This window comes from Rosa chinensis, chromosome 1, assembly GCF_002994745.2.
Source record: "Rosa chinensis cultivar Old Blush chromosome 1, RchiOBHm-V2, whole genome shotgun sequence".
NCBI classification, from domain to species: domain Eukaryota; kingdom Viridiplantae; phylum Streptophyta; class Magnoliopsida; order Rosales; family Rosaceae; genus Rosa; species Rosa chinensis.
Genome location: NC_037088.1, coordinates 51,164,123 through 51,185,256, shown reverse-complemented (window position 1 = coordinate 51,185,256; position 21,134 = coordinate 51,164,123). Strand labels below are relative to the sequence as shown.

At 36.2% G+C, this 21,134-nt stretch overlaps 1 long non-coding RNA gene and 1 pseudogene across 1 annotated transcript; one reads left to right on the top strand and one right to left on the bottom strand.

Annotated features, from left to right (window-relative positions):
* Positions 1-5,926, top strand: part of LOC112181951 — a 50,079-nt pseudogene extending 44,153 nt beyond the window's left edge.
* A 4,562-nt stretch (positions 5,927-10,488) lies between these two features.
* Positions 10,489-12,235, bottom strand: LOC121051085. Its single transcript, XR_005805067.1, has 2 exons — positions 12,202-12,235; positions 10,489-11,390 (listed from the first exon to the last, which is right to left on the bottom strand). It is a non-coding gene; the product is annotated as an uncharacterized LOC121051085 (long non-coding RNA).
* Between the last annotated feature and the right edge of the window lie 8,899 nt (positions 12,236-21,134).

Sequence of the window (21,134 nt, the reverse complement as noted above, 5' to 3'; positions counted from 1 at the left end):
TAACTTGAAATAATGAAAATGAAAATAGAAACTATTGACATCATGTTGAAAAGATACTAACATAGACATAGAAAGATACTATCACTATGTTGAAAAGCCGCTATAATAGTTATAGAGAGTTGCTAACTGCAACAAATAACATACAAGAAATGGTTCATTATTCATCAATCAAAATACATCACAACACCATCAGAAAACAGAATTCAACCACAAAAACAAAATACAAACCAGACTATAACACCATCAGAAACATAGATACCATAAGATCAAAATTGAACAATGAGACAGAAAATTAAGATCCAATTTCATTACCATAACTCAAAACAATACAAAAGCTACTCAGAAATCAAAATAATTGTAAAATTCATAGTAATTGTCCAAATCAAACCAAAGCTATCAAACTGAATGAAAAAAACAATACAGGAATTTCTGCCATTTCCAAAAACAGTAGCAATACATTATTCAAAACACAAATCTATAAGAAAATGAAGAAATTAGCACAACGAACCATAGAACGATCAATTCCGGTGAGCTATATTCCGGCGACGTTGTCCTCGTGCGCGGAGACGGTGAGAATCTACTCCGGCTTGTCTCCGTTCGGTTCGGCTTCAACTGAGAAAGGTGATGGAGATGGAATCGACAATAGAATCAGCGATGGCGTTGAGGAAGGGTGTTGCAGGAGCCAAGGCTGAGATCCATCGTGCATTAGAGATCCATTTCGTGCGTCCGAGATCTAGTCGCAAAAAGGCGCGTCTATCAGGGATTCAGTTCCAGTCGCCGACGTGATGGTGGAGAGGAGTGTTTTGTCGGAGAGAGAGAGAGAGAGAGAGAGAGAGAGAGAGAGAGAGAGATGAGAATTGAAAACGTATCAGTTCTATCAAAAAAGAGAGAGAGAGAAGGTTGAGGGCAAAATAAGTATAGCATAAAAAGAAGCTGATGTTTTTGTGGTCTAAAGTGGCCTTATGTGTACAAAAAGATTTAGGTGGCTTTATCACTAATTAAAGTTTTAAAAAGACACTTATATGTAATTTTTTATAATGATAATTAGACGTCAAACACACCTTATGGGTGTGGATAATTACATGAACAGTTACAAAATGTGGAGAAAACTTCTCCACATTTTTTTAATTATTTTTTATTTATGTTAATTTCTTTTCTTTCGTTTTGTGAATTGGCATTTTTGTCCTTTTTGAATATCTATACTATTATTAAGACAAGTGAGCTTGCTCTCCAAAATTGAATTTTTTTTACCTATTTAACCTTTATATATTAAAAAAACTATGAAATATTATTAATCAATAAGGATAATATGGTAAATTGTAAAATAGAAAAAAAAAACAGAAAATGTAGTAGTTGTACGGAAAGTTTTTCCACTGCCTTTAATTTCTCTCTACACACATAGTGGGTGGGCCCTGCTAGTTTCAGTTCAAGGGTTTTTAAATATTTGAGAAATATTTTGGTAAAAAAAAAAAATTGTTTTAGTTGACAAAATCTCTTCTTTTAATAATATTATAGATTCTTATTTAAGCAAAAGAAATTTTTTTTTTGAATGTCATGTAATTTTTAAAAAATGGACACTGCAAGTTTACAACCTGTAAACACAACAAAAACGAGAACAACATAGACCAAGTCAAAGACATCAGTTGATCTATTATCGCAAGCGGTTAGGGCTGCATGCGGATTGGATCGGATCGGTTTTGACTCCAAACCATCTCTACTCCAAAATAAGCGGTTTAAACATATTAGATAATCCGTTATCGAAAAAAATAAGCTTAATCCGATCCAATCCAATCCATTTAAAGATGGTTTGGTTCGGTCGGTAAGGCGGTTTTAACCTATACAGTATTAACGTTTTGTTTAAGAAAAACTCATAGTAAAATACTAAAACTCAATCTCAATAATAAAAATTTAATAATCAAAATCCAAAACTAATATTCAAAGAACAAAATCCAAAATAGTTTCAAAATTTTGTCAAAAAAAAAAAAGTTTCAAAATGATTCACTTATTTGGTTTTAAGCCTTTGGGTCTAGGATTCAATATGATAGTATATCATTTTGAGAATCAAATTATAATTGGAGATTTAGAACTTACTTATAAAAGACTACCCACAAATATATATATATATATATATATTATGTATATAATTTTAATTTTTTTCCTATTATATTTAATACATACCGGTCGGTTCGGGTTTCACGGTTTAAGTAAAAGAAAAACCAAACCAAGCTAATTCATAAAAAGTTTGGTTCGGTATTGAACCGGCTTTCTTATTTGAACACTAAAAAACCTTAACCAAACCATATTTACTGGTCGGTTTCGACCGGTTTGTACCTTGTTTTGCACACCCCTACAAGCGGTTGGTCAATACTGAATGTATTTGATATATCTTATATAATTAAGCCAATTCTTGATAGAGTGGTTAAATTTTTAAAATACTATATATGCCCTCACATAAAATAGATATTAATAAATGAGAGAATTGTGTCAATTACAACTATATAGATTTATTAAAACCCAGCATGATCAAGGCAAGTAAAAACGAGTATTACCCCCTCATATATCAACAACTCCTGATCTTAAATGAAATTTCAAATTTTGATTGTTCCCCTAGTTTTGATTTATTTCTAAATAGCATCGCTCTAAGTCTAACTACTAGTCGGATTTAAAAAAAAAAAAAAAAAAAAAAAAAGTCTAACTAGTAGGTTCCAACTACTGGGCTAACGGTTAGGCCCAAATAAAAGCGATATAACCCGAGAGGTCCAATACATTACCCGAGATCCTGACAAGTGAAATAAGACCTTCAATTGAAAAACTAACCCACAATTTCACTTTAACTGTTTCCATTTTGAAATTCAACTTTTCCTCCATCTCTCACTCACTCACTCACTCACCTCTTTCAAAGCTTCTGCTTGTCAATCAGGTACCATCATTAAGGGTTTTCTCCCGAATCTCTTTGCATTTTATGTTTTGAGTGTTATATTTATAGTTGTAGCTACACTGATCTCCATTCTCCCTGTGTTTAAGGTTTTTTTGCTCTGAATGTAATTTGATTCCTTACTCACTGCTAGAAATGTATCATTAAGTTGATCTAGCTATCACTTGATTACTTAATAAGTCAATAATGCCTCTATGCTTGGCTTGAAGAATGTTGGGAAATGAGGGCATTGTAAACAGAAATTTGTGTTACTGCTTGAGTCATTGAATTTTTGCTTAGGTTTTAATATGCTAGTTAAGCTTCTGATACCTGGCTCTATTTATGCATACTTGGCAAGAAGACTGCAAGATAGGCCACCAGATAGGGGTTAGAATGAAGTGTATAAAGTTCTTAATTTGATTTCTGGCCGTCGACATTACCAAAGAACGTGTGAAAAGAATATGGCATGTTTGATGAAATAGAAATTTAGTTCGCGTTAAGATTGTCTTGCTATCGTCACAATGGTGCCTTCGAAGTTGGCTTGCTTAGCTATTTGGTGACGCAGGGTTTAGCTTTTCATTGAATTTTGGTTAATTACAGGCTTTAATCAATATTTCAAGTACATGCTAAACCTCCTTACTATTAAGTTAACCTTGTTATAAACTGGTATAGATTGTAAGTGCAAGACCAAAGTATATACCTTTATTGAGTTTTATATCCATTGAGCAAGCTAACTTTGGTTCTTTTTGTATGTTCTAACAACTCTGATCGATGGAAAGCCATTTACATTTAGATTTCCGCATCCTACTTGTTTTTCTGTTTCTGATATGAGGTGATTAATAAACTAGAGATTCTTGTTAGAAATAGGATTAAATACTGTTCACTCCCTATACTTATAGGGTTTCATCGTTTCAGTCTCTGACCTTCGAATTTCACCTAAAAAGTCCTTGAACTCTCAATTTCCTCCCAATTGGTCCATGCAGTCAAAATTTTCTATTAGAGTTGCTGAAAAAGTCTATTATGCCCTCACTTACTTTTTTTTTAAAATTTATTTTTTCTCTGTTTTATTTCTTTTTTTCATTTCACCTCTTGAAGGTCTGTGGATTGGAACCATCTTGATGAGGAGGTGAACAGAAGGAGGCGAAACAGCCGGAAGAAAAAGAGGTAAAAAGAAAAAAAATAATAAAAAAATAAAAAAAAGAGGCAGAGAAAAATATATATTTTTAAAGTAAATGAGGGTATAATAGACTTTTTAGTGGAAGATAACGGAGTTTTTGACGGATGCTTGACAGTAGGGACCAATTGGGAGGAAATTGAGAGTTTAGGGACTTTTTATGTGAAATTCAAAGGTCAGGGACTGAAACGATGAAACCCTATAAATATAGGGAGTAAGCAGTATTTAACCCTTAGAAATACTACAATCGCGTTGTTCTCTAATGCCTTCTGGGCCTTGTTTTTTTTCATGTGTAGAATTTACTTGAGGTGATTAATTTGTTGGCTTTGGGTCACCTAGACTCTATGGTGGGCATTTGTAAATGTGAACCAATCAAGTAGCTTTGGTCTTCCGGGTAAATTTTGGCAAGTTCAGTGCAGTCTGTGGGTGCTAATGAGTGTATGGCTCTTGAAACTTGGTGAATTTAGAGATTGTGTCTCATCAAATAAAGAGTGATTACAAATATTGTGTTGCAGTGCATTATAAAGGATTCAGATTAGTGACACAAATATCAACTTGCTGTGATTCAATATATAATCTAAATTTTAAGCTCTCTTCTAAAAAAATGTCCAAGAATCCTTTCAAATATTGCACAGAAAAAACATGCAAGAATTGAAGGAAAGGGTCCTGAAAGTAATCAGTAATACTAATTTGCTTCTCATTGTATATTTATTTGTTAAATTTTTATTTTGTTTAAATGGTTTCAATATTGTAACTTTGCAGTTTTGAATCAAGATTATGTGCTTCTGTACATTTGATTATATAGTACAGTAGCTATGGATGTGGTGTACCACAATTTACATTTCATCTTAGTCTTAAAGCTGCTTCCTTGAAGTTACATTTATATTTTAGATTAGACAAGTATACTTTCACTCCAAACCTTTGCCAATTTGACTAAAACTCGGAAATCTGGTAATTGAGGTTCTCTGTCCATCAGCTTCTAATAGTACCTCCTCTGCTCTACATCTATCTCTGCTTGCGACCTCTCATCTTGTTTTTCATTTACAAAGTGGCCAACTTTCGTTAGTACTTTGACTGGCAAGACCATAAGCCTTGAGGTGGAGAGCTCTGATACCATAGAACATGTCAAAGCACGGATTCAGGTGGAGAGCTCTGATACTATAGCACATGTCAAAGCATGGATTCAAGACCAAAAATTGCTTATGTTTCACGGAAAACAGCTTGAGGATGGCATGACTTTGGCAGATTATCATATCAGGAAGAGATCTACTTTACATCTTGTTTTCGGAATGCAGATTGTCGTGAGACATCAGAATGGGGGGGAGATCAATCATTCTTTTTGTTGAGAGGTCTGATACCATTCATGATGTTAAGGCTAAAATCCAAGAGAGAGTGGGTGTCCCACCAAGTAGACAGAGGCTTATCTTTGCTGGGAGGCAACTGGAGGGTGGGAGCACTCTGGCTGATTGTAGCATCCAGAATGAGTCTAATCTCGACCGGCCTTCTGCTTCCTCTTCGGGGAATGTGTATCTTTGTCATACATCTCGGTGGTTAGATAACCATTCTTGAGGAACTTCGGAGTTCTGATCCAATTGGCAGTGTCATTGAAAAAATACATGATAAGGAGGGCATCCCACCACATGACCAGAGGCTTCTTCTTGGTGGCCTGCGACTTGAGGAAGCACGAACTCTTGCTCATTATAACATCCAGAATGATACTACCCTGTACCTTGTGTTTCAACATCGTTGATAAACTAGGACTGGATTTCTGGACTGTTGATCACTTCATACTACTTTTACTAGCTATTTGTGATTTGTTTCAGTTATGACCAACTTGTGGCAAGGATATATGGTATGGAGTCGAGTCGAGGATTATGATTTTAAAATCGAGAACCATATATTATCACTTGATTTGGCATACATATTTTCTTTTTCTTTTCCTATTTGGTTGTCTAAGGTACTAAGGCAGTGCTCTTGATCGACCATACACGATTCTTCATTTCTTCCCATTATACTCTTTCCCTTTTACATCAATCAGTTCTAGGGGTCATCATTTGACCCTTCGGCCCTAAGCCCATCCGGCCCGGTCCTTGCATTAGGGCTGGCCAGCCTGACCTTTTATGAAATAGGATAGGGTATGGGCCATACAAATGAAGCCCGATTCGGCCCTTTAAACCCTAATAATTTTTATTTCTTTTTAAATATGTTTCTCTTAGGCCCATTTCGGCCTGACCCTATTTGGCCCAATCAAACAAAATAATGTATTTTCTTTTGTTTCTATTTGGTTCTATTCGGAAGGCCGGCCTGACCAGGTCCTTTCGGCCCTAAAGGCTCAAGTCTTGGGCGGATAAGGGTTAGCATATTTAAGTCCCAGCCCTGCCCTACATTTTGTTGACTTTGACTAGTCCCACCCGACCCTAAGCCCTAAAATTTAGGGTAGGGTTGGCCTTAGCCCGGCCCATGATGACCTTACATCAATCTATAATCTATTATCGATCTTAACGGAGGTTTGGAAATAAAGAAGATTCATTCTTGCAACAACGCGATTCGAGCTCTCTTCTCAGCCAACGGAAGTACTTCTTCTAAGTCAACTCAGTCCGCGACTACGGGGAGATGTAACAGTTTTGGTCTCTAACATTGTTGCTGACAGAGCAACGAGCGAGGCTGACGGTCGTCCCTGCTCGACGGGTGGGTCTTGCAGTCAAGCTCCCTTCTGCCTTTGCACTCGAGGGCCAATCTCCGTCTGGCCCGAGCTGACCGACAAAATATAGGGTCGAAGAATCACCCAATATATTCCTATAGACCCTCCTAAGTGGTTACTGTATTTTTTTGATTCCTATATATCCACTACTGCATTATATGATATAAGAATTACAATACAGACGTGGTGATCAGTTGGAACTTTGATTATTTAACATCCCTTTTTTGATTGACCTCCTACTTCCTTTAATTCGGTCTCGAGTTTTAACGGAGTTATATCAATCTATCATATTTCTCTTTTATATTAATCTATTATCTGTTTTAACGGACGTTTGGAGTTTTGAGGCATACTCTAGCTGATAATTATAACATCCAGGCAGAGGCTTTTCTGCTCCTTCTGCATATATTTAGAGGTGGATGAAGTGTTACTATTATTAATTTGACCATTTATACGTAGCTTTATGATAGTGAGATTAGGATTGGAAGAGGAAGACTACCGTCTTTATGATATTGTTATCATATGTGGATTTGAAATATTTTTTTAACTAAAATTTGAACTAATCATCCAACTGTAAATTCAAAAATCATCATAGAGTTCTCATTAGAAAAAAAAAAAAAAAAAAGTGTTATATTAGAATCAAAGACTTTTCTGCATGACTGTTGCGATTGGCATATATACAATGAATCCATTCCACGAGGAAAAGAAAATGAAGCGTTGAATTACAAAAATTGCGGTTCTGTAAATTCTTGCTGCCATTGTTTCAACACTTGTATTTACCTTCCTTCTTTCTCCTCATTTGGTTTCTTGGCATCTTCAAGTTACATAGGGTAATTATTTACATCAGATAGCTCAAATATGATTTTGTTTTTCACATATTTTCTAGGAAGGTAATTAAGTTTGCATATGCTCTCGCTAATTATGGTTGTTCTTCAAATGGTTTAGTTTTGTGGAACTTGACACCACTTTTTATTATTGATTCCTCTAACAGAGATTAGTTGGCTTTTGCTAATTTTTCACATTCATTAGATGTCATAATTTCACAATAGGTTTGGTTTGGTCTGTTGAGAATATATACATCCCACATGGGAAAAATGGGACATTGCTTGTGAGTTTATAAGAGTTTGGGTCACTTCATCCATTGCCAATTGATTTTGGATGTGAACCTCAGATAACTTTATCATGGTATCAGACTGGGTACGTTATCCCATGTGTGCATGCCTCATGGCCACACGGGCTATACGTCACCTAAAGTTGTCCATGTGTATGGCTTGAAAATTTGCCTCACGTGCGGGAGGCGTGTTAAGAATACATACATCCCACATTGAAAAATGGAATAGATGATGCTTCATTTCGGGGACCGAAGTTATTCTTAATTGATCGATCGATATAAAAAATTTTGGAACTGGGATGACCTCTGCATAATGGAATAGACAACCGGTACCTACTGCAACAGAGGGCCGAAGTTATTCTTAATTGATCGATCGTATGCTTGTGGATCTGTGCTCAACTTATTATTGTTTTGTTTCGTACGATTATCAGTTCAAATCTCTGGCTTGAAAATTTGCCTCACGTGCGGGGGGCGTGTTGAGAATACATACATCCCACATTGAAAAATGGAACAGATGATGCTTCATTTCGGGGACCGAAGTTATTCTTAATTGATCGATCGATATAAAAAATTTTGGAACTGGGATGACCTCTGCATAATGGAATGGACAACCGGTACCTACTGCAATAGAGGGCCGAAGTTATTCTTAATTGATCGATCGTATGCTTGTGGACCTGTGCTCAACTTATTATTGTTTTGTTTCGTAAGATTATCCGTTCAAATCTCTGCCGCCAAAAAGAAATAAATAAATGTATGATCGTTATGCTCCATATCAATCTTACAATTCTTACAGTTAGATATAACTAATAAATACGTACTCACAATGATCATATAGGTATATATATATAAGGACCAATTGCTGTTTCAAAATCTTGTCTTGAAACTTTGAATATATTGAAGTGGTGCAATTAATGGCGGAGCTAGGATTTTAAAATAGGGTGGGCTAAAAAAAATTTAATAAAAATTTACTAATGCTTTAAATTATTTTTTTTTCCTAAGTTTACTAGTAACATGTTTTATTTTTTCCTTACATTAAACCACATCATATATTAAATAATCAAATAGCTAACTGATCCAAAAAAATCAACATATATTATAACGTTTGATAGAAATTCTATAACAAAAGTCTAAGACAAAAGAACATATCTACTCAAAGTATTAGCTTAACTAACCATAAACGCTCCACAAAACTCGGACGGCTCTTGGTCTAGGGTTTTTCGATTTTTTTCTCGTTCGGCGGCGCTCGTCGGCGCTGGTTCACCATTTTGGGCTGCTGCCAGACGGGCTCTTGAATGCTAATGCCTAGGCGGCTTTTGGTGGGGGAGTTTTGGCTCGAAGGTCTGCTAGAATGGGTGGAGGTGGAGCCTAGATCTTTTTTCTTAGTAGAGATCGAGTTGTACAGAGGCGGTGGGTTTGGTCATGGGCTTCCAAAACCTGTGGAGCAATCTTCATCATGGGATTCCCAGAGCTGGAGGAGGCCGTGGCTATGGCGAAGTCAAAGCAGATCGTTCGTGGAGGCGCGCTGGGCTTTGGTGGTCTGGTTGGATTGCTGTGGCAGCGTGGATATGGGGGATCTGGTCAGATCGGGAGGGCCGGAGTGACTTGTTGGTTCTGGGCAATCTCGTGGGGTGGTTGCAGCGGCAAGTTTCCTGGATGGTGGAGGTCGGCTGCTACACCGAAGCTGTGCACAGATTTTGGTTTGGAGGTGGTGTTTGGGCTAGGCTTGGGGCACCCTTCTCTGCTGGGCCGTGAGCCGGACTTCCTCTCTTGGAGTTGTCCTTTTGGGCTTTTATTTTGGGATGGGGTGTTTGCCCTAGGTCCATTGCTATGTTTTAGTTTATCTAAATATAATAATTTCCTGTTTAGGAACCTATGCACTTTTTGTGCACTCTATGTACCTCTAGCGCCTCTGGAGTAGTACCGAAAGAGGACTCTCGCTATGTCTACGTACTTAATTGTCTAATGAGTGGGTCTCTAGCTACGTACCATTGTGGATATTACCACTAACTTCTTGTATTTTGCGGAAGGGTATGTACCGGCTATTCTGGCTTGTGATGCAATATATTAGCACCCGTTTTGGGTTTGATTAAAAAAAAAAACATATCTACTCAAATTTTATCTTGTACTCTTGAATAGAACCAAAAATCTTTAATTATTGAATTTGTATTATAATTCTCAACCAACTCTTATTCTGACTTAATTTACCTAAAAAAAAGCAAGCTTTTTATGCGAATATGTCTTTTAAAGTAGAATAGAAAATAAAACACAACCAAATACTTCAAGCAAAGAAATAACATAGATATGACCCCAAAAAATTAACATATGGGCTAACTTTAGAAATTTGAAGTGAGCTACTTTTTAATATTTAATTTTTTTTAACTAAAATTAAGCTATAAATGAATGATTTTTCAAATTTGGGGTGGACTGTAGCCCAGCGGAGCCCGTGTGTAGCTACGCCTTTGAGTGCAATGCTTTGTATGCATGCATATATAGACCAGTACGTACACTGTACACAATAATTCACCCTTCATGTCAAAAGTAATACAGACATATATGCTTTGATTGACTTCCGATCTTGTTCCGTACCCACCTTGAAATTTTGTCTCAAGCAAGTTTTTTTTTTTTTTGGCAGTGAAAGGATCCTTTTTGTTAACTCACAAAGTATCAACACAAACTTACAACACAAAGACCCAACTATGGCCAAAAGTACATGAGCAAGGAAGCAAACAACAAAATCCAACAAGAAGCAAGCCCAAAGGCAACCAACCCACATGCAAGCCCAGCAGAAGAGGAGATTGATCGTGCCGTCGCCGCCACCAATCGAGCCACCGCGTGACACAGAAACGTCACAAGAGCTGCAACCAACAACTGAGAAGCCAGCCAAACCTTACTAGCGCATGAACAGAAAACCAGATTCCAACACCAGAACTCCATAAGCCAAATCTCAAAACCATACATAACATAACCATAACCCATTAGCAGAATGCCAGGAAGGAAAATTCCAGGCAGGAAGGTAACCAAAAGAAATAAAAAAGAGAAAGAGGATTCGAATAAGCAGCAGCGAGAACGCCGACGTGCTTATGTAAGGCATTCGATACAACGCCGTATTCGGGAATTCGAATCGGCAAACATTCGTTTAACAAGCTAATGGGTATGCAGTATGTGCACTTGAAACGTGAATAATCAAGCAAGTTATCTATGAAAACCCAAAAAATGTTGAAAGTTCTTTCATTCTCTAGCTCCTTCATTTTTATATATTTCATCACAAATTCTCTAAAAATTTCCTATAGCTCTCTGCCTTATACTTGTTAAGAGAATGGCCTAACAAGCTAAGACTTTTTCGCTGGAAGGATGACACTGGAGAATGGGCAGTGTGGCTGGGATCCGGATCCTTTTGATGCAGCTAAAAAGCAAGCGCATAATTTAACCCTGAAATGTCATTAGTAGTACGTAATAAATAGGGATCGTTCTATTCCGGGGATTGAGGGTACACCTGTCATTGTCAAACAATTAAACAATTAAAATTAAAACAAAGTATAATATTCACAAAGATATTCACAACTATAAACATTGTACACGAAAAGGGGGGATTTTGTTTTTGGTTTTTGGAAAATAAAACTAAGTTAACAAAACAATTAAAATGCAAAAACATAAAAATACGAATGGAATGAGAGAATAAAGATCAAAATCGAAACATATGATTAAAATTGACTCAAACCCTAATATTGTTCATCTAAGTAATGAGAAAGGAGTTGATCATGTGAAACATTCGAAAGCAAATGAATTCCCATTTTTTACTTTTCAATGCTAATTAACCTAAGCGAAAGCACCTAGATTAATCCTATCAAACATGCAATCAAACCCTAGAAAGCTAGTCAATCATGTCATGTTTAACGCATTACACATAGAGAAAGGCTATCAACTCAAGTGTACAACTTAGTATGGAAAAGTCCACCTAATTGCAATCCTCGTTAATTAAATTCGATCTTTGTACAAAACCTTTACTACTTTGATTCAAGTTTACACAAAACGAAAAGTCGATTTCATGTTCTTAAACCTAGCACCAATTATATCAAAACCCTAAGTGTTTGCAACCACATAAGATTAAAATACAAAAGTTATCTATAACGCAAATTTAATTAAACAAACCCACATAAGCAACTCTCGAATCACAATAATATGAATCTGAAAATTCTCAATTAATCATAAAAATTCCAGAAATTAATATTTGTTCAAACACATATGTCAACTAGTTCATAACCAACGAAATTCAAAGCAAAGGTTACAAAGGAGAATCGGATTACACCGTGAGGTGGAGATGGTGATGAACGATTGATGTGGTGGTCTCTTGAATCTCGAAAGCAAGCTTCAAGGTTGGAGATGGATGATGGATGCTCACGGCTATGCTTCTTCTCCCTTGGCCTTGCTTGAACTCGTGGAGATGACTAGAGGATGGAGAAACTCACGGCTATGCTAAGAAGATTTTCTGATTTTTTTCTAAAGTGTAAATTGTATGGAGGAGAGGAACCCCTTGACGTTGAGAAAGGGGTGGGTATATATAGGAGCATGGCTAGGGTTCACAAAGCAATCAGAATTTTCCACATAGCTTCAACCAATGATAATTCGCCAAGTAAGCTTGTGATGTGGTCCAACCAATCATAGAATGCCAAGTAAGCCTTGTGATGTGTTCCAACCAATCATAATTCTCTAAAATACCTCCCTAATATTTAATTGCTGAATTTCCTTGAAATTATTCTGATTTTCTTCATGAATTTCGGCTAACATTCCTTTAGGGAATTTAGGGATGAATCTAGACGCCTTTTTAGCTTTTCCTTGGTGCACACATATTTTCTTTCCTTAAGAATTTCCCTTGAATCTCTCTTGGCGTCACCTTCTTGATTATTTCTGATTTTTCACGTTGGCAATCACACCAAATTATTCCTCCAACAATATTTCTTGCCATAAAAGTCTCCCAAGAAAATCTCTCCTTGAAATCATCAATCAATCATCTTTAATTTCCACGTTGTCATCTTGTTTTTCCTTAAGTATTACACGGCAAATTTAATCCCCAAGGAAAATATATTTTCCTTTTTTTAAAAAAAACTCTTCCTTGATTCTCTCCTTGCCATGTCATCTTCAAGAAGCTTCTCGTTCCATTTATGAACTCAATTTAGCTTATTTATTCCAAAAACCTGAAAATAGAAGCTTTCAAAAATAAGAAATGGAAACTTTCTTAAACTAAAATGGAAACTTTCTAAAAATGGAAAATAGAAACTACAAAACGGAAACTTTCTACAATTAGGAACTTTCCCATTCGAAGAATGGAAACTTTCCTAAACAGAGTTTTATTAAGGAAATAACGCAGAAAATATAGGGAAATAACAGTTAAAATGTCGCATTAAAATGCTCCTATCAAATTCCCCCACACTTAGCTTTTGCTAGTCCCTTAGCAAAATCACACAAAGACACACACTAAGACTCAACGAAAATTTAAAGACTCAACCAAACGAAAATTCTATTGCCCTTCAACTTTTTGTCTCAGCAATCTCTTACTTTCACAACACCAAGATTAGCACTTAACCAAGAGTCAATGTTTAAGCATTCGAGAGTTAATTGAAACACATAATTTACACATACACAAGTAGGACTTGGTTGTAACAATGGTGATGGGTTCTGTCAAGCATGTTTCAAACAAGTTTGATTCAATCCTCACAAGGCATATCCACTCTTTCTTCTCTCAGAATTCAAGGCAATGCTTAAAAGCTTATACACTCAAGTATATGTGAAAGATAGCAAGTATATCACATATTATATGAAACGAAAGCACATGCATACATTTTTCTTTTAAAGATCTCATGAAAGGTACCAACTACTTGCACAGATGGACCCAAGCCATATGTTCAACTCTTGTAACTCATCTCCACATCAAGGGCTGTCCCATCTTAAGGATCAAGAAGGTCTTCTCAAGGGTTGTAATGGGGCCATGGCTCAAGGTTTAAAGAAACGAAGGGTAAGGAATTTTAACAAGGTGTCCTAAAAACCTAGTAGAGCTCATGTAAATGTAGAGACTTCTAGAAATCCACCAAGTGTGCAAAACGTCATAATCCCATAGAGGTAACATAAAAGGCCTAATGTCTTCATGTTCGGCCCAATCTTCACTCTAAACTTCCCTTGAATTCTTGTGAATTGGACAAAGGCCAAATTTTCCAATAGTGGGCCTTCAATTCAAAGTAAACTCCAAATCCACCAAGTATGGGGGACTAAAATCCATAAACATTTTTTTTTTAGCTTTTTCTTTTCTAGCCGTACTATATATTATTATTATTATTTTTTTTCATTTCTTTTTTTTCGGCTTTCACAAATTTTTTTTTCATGGACAAGTCTACCCCCACACTTGAACTTTCACCTCTTCTCAATCTTCATTCTCAATGCCAAATCCTCAAGTAAAGTCCCAAAAGATAGCTCCACTAAGTTTTTAGAACAAAGGGTAGGAGTGTAGCTATACTAAGGTTCAGGGTTAAGGATTTTAAGGGTGATGAAAGAAAAGGCTTAATGTAGGCTCAAAGGGGTTTATCTAGGGGAGTCCCACGACGGGCACAATTAAGGACACAGGTTTGTTTGGCAATGGTGGTAATTCCTAGGTTGCCTCTATCCCTTCCAGAATCAGGGCCATGTATTGATATAACGTCTCAACAAGCACAAGAGCGAATTCTAGCATTCTCTAGTCCATCAAACTTAATCTATGGCAAGCAGTCAATCAAAATGAAAGAATAATGAGATCATCAAAACGTCGCCAAGAAAATTAGAATATATTTTTCATTTCTCTCCAAGAAAAAGGGACATGGGCTCAAATATCTCACATGGGCTTTTATAAATCAAAACTCATCTTAACATGCTCATATTCTGTACCAAGGTCACGAAATCCATATACACTACTCATGCATACATTTTTCATATATCTCAATTAACCAAAGAATACCATTTTAGAAATCATCTCAATTTTGTGATCCTGTTTTAATCATGATTTCAGAGATATAGAATCATCCTAGACAGTTGAAAGGGCATCCTAAGACTCAAAACAAAAACAAAAGCAACGAAAATTTTTAAATTTTTGACATTTTTCAATTTTTTTGTATTTTTCAATATATGACTCAAGATAAAAGTGTAAATCCCTTCCCCCACACTTAAATATTGCATTGTCCTCAATGTAATCAATCATAAGCATGCAATGAAACAATTAAGCATATAGGAATGGAATTTACGAAAAGACTACAAAAATAAAAGAGAAAATTATAAAGTAAAAGAAATAGCGAAAGAGAAAGCAAATCTGTGTTATTGAAGACTCCTTCACAGCTGCTTCTGAATTAGGTTGCCTCCCAAGCAGCGCTTGAATTTAACGTCTTTCAGCCAGACGGTACCTCCATTAAATAAAGTTAGTGACTATAATTAACAAAGAAATACAAAAAAAAAATATAAACAAGTATAACAAGTTAGTGAATTACAAACTACAAGTAATATTAACAAGTTAAGTACACAAGTTAACAAGTCAGTACATAAGACACAAGTTAAGTACACAAGTGAGTAAAAAAAAAAAAAAAAAAAAAAAAAAACACGAAAAATATTTACACAAGAGTTTTTTTTTTTTTTTTTTTTTTCTTTGTACGAAAATACTTACAAATATTTACATTCTTTCCTTTCCTTTACAATTATTTTCAACACTTAGGTACGGGAACAGGGAGTCTCGATGTGCAATGGGACTGAAACAGCTACCCTTTTCAAGACTATGTTTAATCCAATATACCTTAGTGAATCACAATATTTTCGTTTGTTATATATATCATTGATATCAAATTAAATTCCAAGCGGTAAATCAAGAGGACGTGCGGCCCAAGTATAGTCGTCTAGACACCAAGTCTCTCCTACATCCTTTGGGCAACCTTACTGAAATGGCCAGGTAGGGGAGGGCGACCACGAGAGGTAGAATCCATTTTGGCATGAGCTACTCCCACATTGTGGTTTAGGCCCATTTGTAAGCACTTCTGGATTCAAGAACCTGTCATGAGCGTTGTCCCCTTCCTAGACACCATCCCACATAGGCTATACTTACTTGGATGAAAAAGATCCTAAGTGTGAAGACAGTTCAATGAATGTTAATAAAGGCCGCCCTCAACCTTAAGGGACCTGGACTAGGTACCAATAAGGGGTTTAGGCCAATATTAATAAACACGACTTCACCTATTCCTTCTTTAATTTACAACTCACAATTAAAATTTGTATTCAATAATATAAATAACAACCTAAGTAATTAATTAACTAATTAACTAATTAACTAAAAAATTATGAACAATTAACAAGTAAATTTTTTTTTTTTTTTCGAACACAACATATAAACAAAACAAATATTCACATATTTAACAAGTGATTTTTCAATCCCCGGCAACGGCGCCAAAAATTGATGCAGCTAAAAAGCAAGCGCATAATTTAACCCTGAAATGTCATTAGTAGTACGTAATAAATAGGGATCGTTCTATTCCGGGGATTGAGGGTACACCTGTCATTGTCAAACAATTAAACAATTAAAATTAAAACAAAGTATAATATTCACAAAGATATTCACAACTATAAACATTGTACACGAAAAGGGGGATTTTGTTTTTGGTTTTTGGAAAATAAAACTAAGTTAACAAAACAATTAAAATGCAAAAACATAAAAATACGAATGGAATGAGAGAATAAAGATCAAAATCGAAACATATGATTAAAATTGACTCAAACCCTAATATTGTTCATCTAAGTAATGAGAAAGGAGTTGATCATGTGAAACATTCGAAAGCAAATGAATTCCCATTTTTTACTTTTCAATGCTAATTAACCTAAGCGAAAGCACCTAGATTAATCCTATCAAACATGCAATCAAACCCTAGAAAGCTAGTCAATCATGTCATGTTTAACGCATTACACATAGAGAAAGGCTATCAACTCAAGTGTACAACTTAGTATGGAAAAGTCCACCTAATTGCAATCCTCGTTAATTAAATTCGATCTTTGTACAAAACCTTTACTACTTTGATTCAAGTTTACACAAAACGAAAAGTCGATTTCATGTTCTTAAACCTAGCACCAATTATATCAAAACCCTAAGTGTTTGCAACCACATAAGATTAAAATACAAAAGTTATCTATAACGCAAATTTAATTAAACAAACCCACATAAGCAACTCTCGAATCACAATAATATGAATCTGAAAATTCTCAATTAATCATAAAAATTCCAGAAATTAATATTTGTTCAAACACATATGTCAACTAGTTCATAACCAACGAAATTCAAAGCAAAGGTTACAAAGGAGAATCGGATTACACCGTGAGGTGGAGATGGTGATGAACGATTGATGTGGTGGTCTCTTGAATCTCGAAAGCAAGCTTCAAGGTTGGAGATGGATGATGGATGCTCACGGCTATGCTTCTTCTCCCTTGGCCTTGCTTGAACTCGTGGAGATGACTAGAGGATGGAGAAACTCACGGCTATGCTAAGAAGATTTTCTGATTTTTTTCTAAAGTGTAAATTGTATGGAGGAGAGGAACCCCTTGACGTTGAGAAAGGGGTGGGTATATATAGGAGCATGGCTAGGGTTCACAAAGCAATCAGAATTTTCCACATAGCTTCAACCAATGATAATTCGCCAAGTAAGCTTGTGATGTGGTCCAACCAATCATAGAATGCCAAGTAAGCCTTGTGATGTGTTCCAACCAATCATAATTCTCTAAAATACCTCCCTAATATTTAATTGCTGAATTTCCTTGAAATTATTCTGATTTTCTTCATGAATTTCGGCTAACATTCCTTTAGGGAATTTAGGGATGAATCTAGACGCCTTTTTAGCTTTTCCTTGGTGCACACATATTTTCTTTCCTTAAGAATTTCCCTTGAATCTCTCTTGGCGTCACCTTCTTGATTATTTCTGATTTTTCACGTTGGCAATCACACCAAATTATTCCTCCAACAATATTTCTTGCCATAAAAGTCTCCCAAGAAAATCTCTCCTTGAAATCATCAATCAATCATCTTTAATTTCCACGTTGTCATCTTGTTTTTCCTTAAGTATTACACGGCAAATTTAATCCCCAAGGAAAATATATTTTCCTTTTTTTAAAAAAACTCTTCCTTGATTCTCTCCTTGCCATGTCATCTTCAAGAAGCTTCTCGTTCCATTTATGAACTCAATTTAGCTTATTTATTCCAAAAACCTGAAAATAGAAGCTTTCAAAAATAAGAAATGGAAACTTTCTTAAACTAAAATGGAAACTTTCTAAAAATGGAAAATAGAAACTACAAAACGGAAACTTTCTACAATTAGGAACTTTCCCATTCGAAGAATGGAAACTTTCCTAAACAGAGTTTTATTAAGGAAATAACGCAGAAAATATAGGGAAATAACAGTTAAAATGTCGCATTAAAATGCTCCTATCACCTTTAAATTGAGTTTTTGTACGGTTAGATAAATTTCGTGTAATCCTAATCCTTCGTATCATCTAATGGGTAGTAAAATAACCACACCGTCTTAATACAACTCATACAATTTTTCATTCCCAAACTATCCTTTACGGGAGCTTAATACCACTTGAACAATATTCTTTATCACTGACATTAAATCATCCTAATAGAAAAAGATTAGCCATAACTGTCCTAGTCGCTTCTGTGAGTTTTGCTCGCTTATTCTCTGAAGAATATATTCTGGGCTTCAATGGTAAATATTCCATTGTTATATCAGTAAATCAATCATGAAATAATACTTTCATTTCAAGCATAATTGCAATACAATCAAACGTGGCTATAACTGTATAAAGTCCCCCAGCGATTAAATCAAAAGCCAGAGATTGAGAATTATACTAAGACCAATAGAAACCAATCATCTCAGAGGTGAAACTACTGATGCAAATCAAAGAGCAGAGGAAATTAAATGGGTAGAAAACAATAATCGGCAACTGCTAAACCCATACATATATGCCATTGAAAAGGGGCAATGACCAGATCGAAGTCTTTCATGGAGAACAAACAGAATTAATATCAAACTCTAAGATTTAAAATTGAAAACCAAACGAGAAGGTTTAAATCAAAATCGTAATCACCAATTGAAATCTAAAAAGCCTATTTATCATGATAGGGAGGATAAACAGAGAAAGAGAGAAGAGGAGATCAGAGAGTTTAGCATGTTCTTTCTTTATTCCTTGTTTGCATCCCCAGTTCTTAAAAGGATTCATGGCGCTATTTCTTTTCTTTTCCTTTTCTTCTTCTGATGGAGTTAAGGAAACGTCGGGGACAGTTTGGGAAGAAAAAATTGTTTGAGTAATGTTAAGTGAAGGTGTTGCTTTACTGGCCATTAGATGATACGAACGATTAAGATTACACGAAATTTATATAACTTTATAAAAACTCACTTTAGAGGAGCCGGATCCGTGTAGCTGATTATGAGCTAGTAACATCCAGAAAGAGCTTGCCCCGCACCTTGTGCTTCGCCACGTCTCCGCTTTTCGCGGATGAGGCTAGGTGATGTTTAACAGGAGATAAAGTCAGTTTTCACCGTACTCAATTTAACACTTTACAAATATAGACCTTGTGAATTAGGGTTGCAATAACTAGCAGGCTATCATGTTGGTTAAATGAAGACCTATTTTGTTTACGTTTGATTTCAAGATACTTCAGTTTTGTTCGTATTGCTTCGTAGCTGGTGGGTTCTAATGATAATGCCATCGGAAATGTGGTTTAATTGCACAAAGCCTGCGAGATCCACCAGCAGTCCTGGCAATGGTTCTAGGATGAACGTGAGAGCAAGTTCACCGATGTAGTTTTGACCGGGCACCAGCAAGGATTGATGATGTGTTGACCGGGCAAGGGGAAAATCATCCCTCCACCGGCCTAATCTTGCCCAGCCAAGGTTTGGCTTTCCTTGACCGAGGCCAAGAAAAAAGGCAAAGCCTTGACATATTTCCTGACCAAGCTCGCCAGCTGCCAGCTCGGCAGGTACCTATCGTGGTTGACATCAGCGTGTTGTGTGGTGAGAGAGAGACACGACGAAGGACGATGATCAGATTGGGTCTTATTTGCTCCGCTTGGGGGCAGCGGATGGAGGGGCTGACGCCATGGAGCGGTTGGGCGAGGCGAGGAGACCTCGGGGGCACCGGGACGACCGTGGCCGGAAGACGCTGGAGGAGGGAGAAAAATCCGGGTAGGGTCGGACGAGCCGGGTCTGGGGGAGCGCGAGAGAGAGAGAGAGAGAGAGAGAGAGAGAGAGAGAGAGAGAGAGAGAGAGAGAGAGAGAGAACCGGAGGGGGGGAATGAAAAAAAGAAAAAATTTCGTCCTTTGAAACAAAAGGGAATTTTTTTTTTTGCTATTTATAAAAAATTTCTAGATTTCAAAATTTTCATAATAAATTCATACGAATTCCGAATATTGCGTTCCGTATATGCACGAGATCGTATCGATGAGCTCTACAACTTTTGTGAAGGAAGTTTTCCCAAATTCCGAACGTATAAAAAGTCAATTTTCACGACCCCCTAAATAACGTTTGTTTCGAAAATAAAAATAGATTAGAAACCGAATTTCTCGTACAACAACTAAATAACGTTGTATTGTACTTATTCCTAGTTTTTCATTTATGTAAGAAAAACAAAGGATCGAAACCCATGTCCAGTGGCAGTGAACAGTTACTTGACTGGTCGACACCTTGACTTTTTGACCTTGACATTTCTTGACTACGGGTGGACTTGCTCTGACGGGTTCATTTTGTGACTGCGAGATGAGAAAGACGTGGGTTTGGGAAGAAACAGATGCGAGGAGGGAAGAGAAAGTGAAAGAAAATTGAGGGCAAAAAGGAAATAATTTATATAAAAAGAAGAAACTGACATGTTTTGCTTTCCCTATGCTATTTTGATATAAGGAAACTATTAGAGTTCGCCACTTGTCCGAATGTGGCTCACACACACTCAGCTGAGTGTGTGCCTAGCACTCCCCATAAACTTATAATGGTTCATTTATGCATTCATCTAATTCATATGGTTTCTGATGAGACCACAAGACAATGAAATTTTGTCTTCTATTTCTTCGTGGTAAAACTAGGATTGCTCTGAATTCTAAGAAACCACAATCTAACCACTACCAATTAGAGATAGAAGACGAAAATACCTAAGATAACTGAAAGCCAGATATGGCTATTGAAGCTGAAGCAATGAGATGCA